Source organism: Neovison vison, unplaced genomic scaffold, assembly GCF_020171115.1.
Source record: "Neovison vison isolate M4711 unplaced genomic scaffold, ASM_NN_V1 Scaffold_094, whole genome shotgun sequence".
Classification (NCBI taxonomy): Eukaryota; Metazoa; Chordata; class Mammalia; order Carnivora; family Mustelidae; genus Neogale; species Neogale vison.
The window spans coordinates 1,879,814-1,887,019 of NW_025334898.1; the positions used below are offsets into that span (position 1 = coordinate 1,879,814).

The window sequence follows — 7,206 nt, forward strand, 5'->3', positions numbered from 1 at the left end:
CAGGAATGACCCACAGGTAGGGACAGCTCTATGCCCCTATTCAGCAGGAAGACGTTACAGAAGATGAGACCATCCTCCTTCAACAACCTTAACGACAGAAGAGTCTAAACTGTTCAGGGGCACACGGGGAGGGTGGAGAAAGCCAGCTGAGCACCAAGCAGGAGCTGGCACACAAAAAGCTCCCACCCCCAACATGTGATACGAGTGACATTCCTCAGGTGCTCTCACTGCCCTAAAATAAGGAAAGGAAAAAAAAATAGATTCTCCACAAATAGAGATAAAAACCCTGCAATACCAGACTCTTCCTCAATTTATAAAAGTCCACATGATTCTCAAGGAAGATACTTTCTTAACAAGAGGCTAGCTACCATCCAGAGACCCATAACTCCGTTTCCTAAAGCCCTAACATCCCCCTCCCTTCCAGCACACTGAGGAAGGCTGAGGCAGAAGGAAATGTCAATAAAATGAAATTTCTATTCAAACTTTCAGTCCCTTGAGAAGGACTTGTGAGAGGAGGAAAGTAATATTCCTCCAGGAAGCTCCCAACTATCTTTCTATTAATGCCTTCCCAGAAGGAAAAACTGCCTTTGACAAGAGCAAAGTCTCCTGTATCCTGTGTGTCCTCTGTCCTACTGCAACGTTCTTGCAAAATCTCCCTTTTGCCTGACCACCCCCAACCCCATCATAGAGTCAGCCTCCCATCATGACCCCAGTATAACACAGAAATCGGAATAGTTTTATTTCTGGACTGAAATGCACCTCAAGTCAAACCATCGCCTGAGTGTCTGTAAAAGTCACTGTCTTGAACACGACTCACCGATATAGTTTGAAACTCAAACATATAAAATTTAATCAACAGTTGACATGGATGTGAGGCTACCATGTAGAAAGATCTACCTGAATTCCAGAAAGTAACATGGCACCTGACTACAAGTGGCATGCAGAGGTTGATGCAGAGACAATTCCTGAGGAAAGGGGCTGGAATTCGTATTTTGAGTCAGAAGGGAGGAACATGAGTGAGCAGTCCTTCCACAGCCCCTCCTGTTTTGGCCATTAGCAGAGGGTTTACCCTGCACAGAAACCTGGCCAATGCTGGCGCACAGGAGGGAGATTTCTCACGTACCTCACCTCATTCCATGTGTGTTATGTCCTGGGAAGAGAAACCTTGTATTTACAGACAATGTGGAAGAACCTTCAGCCACGTGTCCCCAGTTCAAATGACATCAGAACTCGTTCATCCTGGATTGCACCACACACATCTCCCCAGTGTGGGAGAGCCTTTGGTCGGGGCTCTAACCTTGGGAGACACAAGAGAACTCACCCTTTTGAGGAAAGTAGGCATGATACACATGGGTGAAACAATTCTAGGCCAGGGCTCACCTCTGCACACAGCAAAACCACGGGAGAGGCACCTTAGGGATGTAACAAGGATGGGAGACCCTTCATTCAGAGAGCTCTGTTCTTATTCTTCCTCATGACCTCACATGGGTTAGAAGCCTTGTGGTGGCATTGCTGTATCAGAGCCCACAGCAACATGCATCCCATCGAGGCCATGGGCACGTTGCCACAGACATAAACTGGTTGAATCCATCTTCAAGGGATAGCATTTAGTACAGCCATACCCTTAGCCAGTATCTGAGGATCCACACCAGTGGGAACCCCGACAAATGTGGTCAACGTGGAAGAGCTGTTAGATACAGCTCTCACATTTGGAGACAACAGACAACTCGGACCAGGGAAACTTGTGTCTGTCATTACTGGGGTCCTGCCTGTACCCAGAGTGCCCACCTTTCTCACCACCACATAAATCAGAGAGTACAAACCCTGTGACTCCAATCACTGAGGCAGAGCCTTCTGCCAGATATGGTCACTTTCCCAACACCAGAGAACTCACACAGGGAGAATGACTAACACTGTGTATTCTTGGAAGAAGCTTCAGCTGGGGCTCAGGCCTGAGCTCCTGCTACCATCTTAGAGAGCGGGTCATCCCTCATACAGAAGCGAAGGTGCAGGGACCTCCTGGAACACCCTGCATCATTGCTGCTGCTGAATGCTGATGAAATCCATGTGGGAATCCCATTCCTCATGGAAGCAACACGTGAAGGACCTGGGAGGATTCACACAAAAGAAAGTTTTCCTGGAGTGATGAGGAAAGGAATGTTCTCAGGTATTCCTTCTTCCTTAGCCAAATATGACACCCTCACACCGAGGAAACACTGATCCCAGTGCACAGGGGGGAAATTCTTCCCCGGATACTCACATCAGAAAATCACTGGGCAAATACCTCCCAAGGAATTTATTAGGGTGAAAATGAGATACAAACTCATACACTGACAATTTTTCACTGCAAACACATACAACTGAGTCACGTTCTAGGGATGCTGAATGTAGTATTTCAGTAACCAATAGCTAGAAATAAAGCAAATCTGCTCCCATCCATCAGTACTTGCATAAAGACCAGTATCACTGAAAAGGAGGGGTCTCACAACCATGCATACTGTGCCAGTTAAGATCGGGGGGACTTTTCCTTTACTAGCTCTCACAACTGACACTGGTACTGTCTCTTGGTAGGAAGTTTGACACATATATACACTGCCTGGGATCCATGATAACATCAATTGAAGGGTTAACTTAGAATCTTAGAACACAAGGTGATTGACGTATGTTCACGAAAACATTAATCTATCAATGTATGTAGATTTCAAGGATGAATGGCAGCAAGACTCAACAAACACATGGTTTGTGATCTACCTCTCATGTATCCTTAATTCTAATATTGTCCTCATAAATTGGAAAGGATTTATAAATTAATTACATGATTAGAAACATTTCTATTTTCTTTACTTATTTGAGAGTGAGAGAGCTAGAGAGAGGCAAGAATAGTCCAGGTTGGGGAGAACAATATGGCAGATGGCGAGGAGCCGGAGAAGAAAAGAAGGAGAATAGAGAAGCTGCTGGCTGAGAAAATGGCTGTTGATGGTGGGTTGGGGGAACACTGGAGACTGGGAAGGTCGCTGGAACCATGAAAAGAAGTTCCTCGAGTGATCTGGACCCTTCACACACCCTGATTTCGAACCGGGCACTGAATCTCTCCAGTTTTTGTTAGATACATGTAAAGTTCTAGTTCATTGGAGCTGGTGGCTTAGGATGTGAGCTCCTGAAAAATCTGGTGTTGTCTGGTTTTAGACAGATTCATGTTATAGACATGGACACTATAGATGTTTCCAATCTAAATAGGCAGTTTTTATTTAGGCCCAAAGTTGTTGGAAGACCTAAGGCTGAAGTTGCTGCAGAATTTCTAAATGACAGAGTTCCTAACTGCAAGGTAGTTCCACATTTCAACAAGATTCAGGATTTTAATGACACTTTCTATCGACAATTTCATATAATTGTATGTGGACTGCAATCTATCATAGCCAGAAGAGGGATAAATGGCATGCTGATATCCCTTCTGAATTATGAAGATGGTGTATTAGATCCAAGCTCCATTGTCCCTTTAATAGATGGGGGGACAGAAGGTTTTAAAGGAAATGCCCAGGTGATTCTGCCTGGAATGACTGCTTGTATTGAATGCACACTAGAACTGTATCCTCCACAGGTTAATATTCCCATGTGCACCATTGCGTCTATGCCCAGGGTACCAGAACACTGTATTGAGTATGTAAGGATACTGCAATGGCCTAAGGAGCAGCCTTTTGGAGAAGGAATTCCATTAGATGGAGATGATCCTGATCATATTCAGTGGATTTTCCAAAAGTCCCTCAAGAGGGCATCACAATATAATATTAGGGGTGTGACCTATAGACTCACTCAAGGAGTAGTAAAATGAATAATTCCTGTAGTAGCTTCTACAAATGCGGTCATAGCAGCTGTGTGTGCCACTGAGGTTTTTTTTTTTTTAAGATTTTATTTATTTATTTGGCAGAGAGAAATCACAAGTAGGCAGAGAGGCAGGCAGAGAGAGAGAGAGGGAAGCAGGCTCCCTGCTGAGCAGAGAGCCCAATGCGCGAATCGATCCCAGGACTCTGAGATCATGACCTGAGCCGAAGGCAGGGGCTTAACCCACTGAGCCACCCAGGCACCCGAGGTTTTTAAATAACCACAAGTGCATATATTCCTCTTAATAATTACTTGGTATTCAATGATGTAGATGGACTATACACATACACATTTGAAGCAGAGAGAAAGGAAAACTGCTCAGCTTGTAGTCAGCTTCCTCAAAGTATTCAGTTTTCTCCATCTGCTAAACTACAGGAGGTTTTGGATTATTTAACCAATAGTGCTTCTCTGCAGATGAAATCTCCAGCCATCACAGCTACATTAGAGGGAAAAAAAATAGAACAATTTACTTACAGTCAGTAACCTCTATTGAAGAACGAACAAGGCCAAATCTCTCCAAAACGTTGAAAGAATTGGGACTCGTTGATGGGCAAGAACTGGCAGACGCTGATGTTACCACACTACAGACTGTACTATTTAAACTTTGTTTTACTTCTTAAGGAAAATAAACTTGTACATAATAGGAAACTCATGGAAATATATTAAGTGGATGCTAAGATATTTTTCCAATTTATTTATTATCAGAAACACAGTATTCATTATTTTTTTCACCACACCCAGTGCTCCATGCAAGCTGTGCCCTCTATAATACCCAACACCTGGTACCCCAACCTCCCACCCCCCACCACTTCAAACCCCTCAGATTGTTTTTCAGAGTCCATAGTCTCTCCTGGTTCATCTGCCCTTCCAATTTACCCAAAAGCACATACCCTCCCCAATGTCCATAACCCTACCCCTCATCTCCCAACCCCCCTCCCCCCAGCAACCCACAGTTTGTTTCGTGAGATTAAGAGTCACTGATGGTTTCTCTCCCTCCCTATCCCATCTTGTTTCATGGATTCTTCTCCCACCACTTAAGCCCCCATGTTGCATCACCACTTCCTCATATCAGGGAGATCGTATGATAGTTGTTTTTCTCCGCTTGACTTATTTCGCTAAGCATCATACGCTCTAGTTCCATCCATGTTGTCGCAAATGGCAAGATTTTGTTTCTTTTGATGGCTGCATAGTATTCCATTGTGTATATATACCACCTCTTCTTGATCCATTCATCTGTTGATGGACATCTAGGTTCTTTCCATAGTTTGGCTATTGTGGACACTGCTGCTATAAACATTCGGGTGCACGTGCCCCTTTGGATCACTACGTTTGTATCTTTAGGGTAAATTCCCAGTAGTGCAATTGCTGGGTCATAGGGCAGTTCTATTTTCAACATTTTGAGGAACCTCCATTCTGTTGTCCAGAGTGGTTGCACCAGCTTGCATTCCCACCAACAGTGTAGGAGGGTTCCCCTTTCTCCGCATCCTCGCCAGTATCTGTCATTTCCTGACATGTTGAGTTTAGCCATTCTGATTGGTGTGAGGTGATATCTCATTGTGGTTTTGATTTGTATTTCCCTGATGCCGAGTGATATGGAGCATTTTTCATGTGTCTGTTGGCCATCTGGATGTCTTCTTTGCAGAAACGTCTGTTCATGTCCTCTGCCCATTTCTTGATTGGATTATTTGTTCTTTGGGTGTTGAGTTTGTTAAGTTCTTTATAGATTTTGGACACTAGTCCTTTATCTGATATGTCGTTTGCAAATATCTTCTCCCATTCTGTCAGTTGTCTTTTGATTTTGTTAACCGTTTCCTTTGCTGTGCAAAAGCTTTTGTTATTGATGAAATCCCAACAGTTCATTTTTGCCTTTGCTTCCCTTGCTTTTGGCGATGTTCCTAGGAAGATGTTGCTGTGGCTGAGGTCGAAGAGGTTGCTGCCTGTGTTCTCCTCAAGGATTTTGATGGATTCCTTTCTCACATTGAGGTCCTTAATCCATTTTGACTTTATTTTTGTGTGTGGTGTAAGGAAATGGTCCAATTTCATTTTTCTGCACGTGGCTGTCCAATTTTCTCAACACCATTTGTTGAAGAGGCTGTCTTTTGTCCATTGGACATTCTTTAATGCTTTGTCAAAGATTAGTTGACCATAGAGTTGAGGGTCTATTTCTGGGCTCTCTATTCTGTTCCATTGGTCTATGTGTCTGTTTTTGTGCCAGTACCATGCTGTCTTGATGATGACAGCTTTGTAATAGAGCTTAAAGTCCGGAATTGTGATGCCACCAACTTTGGCTTTCTTTTTCAATATCCCTTTGGCTATTCGAGGTCTTTTCTGGTTCCATATAAATTTTAAAATTATTTGTTCCATTTCTTTGAAAAAGATGGAAGGTACTTTGATAGGAATTGCATTAAATGTATAGATTGCTTTAGGTAGCATAGACATTTTCACAATATTTATTCTTCCAATCCAGGAGCATGGAACATTTTTCCATTTCTTTGTGTCTTCCTCAATTTCCTTCATGAGTACTTTATAGTTTTCTGAGTATAGATTCTTAGCCTCTTTGGTTAGGTTTATTCCTAGGTATCTTATGGTTTGGGGTGCAATTGTAAATGGGATTGACTCCTTAATTTCTTTTTCTTCTGTCTTGTTGTTGGTGTAGAGAAATGCAACTGATTTCTGTGCATTGATCTTATATCCTGACACTTTACTGAATTCCTGTACAAGTTCTAGCAGTTTTGGAGTGGAGTCTTTGGGGTTTTCCACATAGAGTATCATATCATCTGCGAAGAGTGATAATTTGACTTCTTCTTTGCCGATTTGGATGCCTTTAATTTCCTTTTGTTGTCTGATTGCTGAGGCTAGGACTTCTAGTACTATGTTGAATAGCAGTGGTGATAATGGACATCCCTGCCGTTTTCCTGACCTTAGTGGAAAAGCTTTCAGTTTTTCTCCATTGAGAATGATATTTGCGGTGGGTTTTTCATAGATGGCTTTGATGATATTGAGGTATGTGCCCTCTATCCCTACACTTTGAAGAGTTTTGATCAGGAAGGGATGCTGTACTTTGTCAAATGCTTTTTCAGCATCTATTGAGAGTATCATATGGTTCTTGTTCTTTCTTTTATTGATGTGTTGTATCACATTGACTGATTTGCGGATGTTGAACCAACCTTGCAGCCCTGGGATAAATCCCACTTGGTCGTGGCGAATAATCCTTTTAAGGTACTGTTGAATCCTATTAGCTAGTATTTTGGTGAGAATTTTTGCATCTGTGTTCATCAAGGATATTGGTCTATAGCTCTCTTTTTTGATGGGATCCTTGTCTGGTTT

General features: G+C 42.8%; 1 pseudogene; it reads left to right on the plus strand.

The window, feature by feature from the left end:
• The first annotated feature begins 2,903 nt into the window (after nucleotides 1-2,903).
• On the plus strand, nucleotides 2,904-4,499 carry LOC122898044 (annotated as a pseudogene).
• The last annotated feature ends 2,707 nt before the right edge of the window (nucleotides 4,500-7,206 follow it).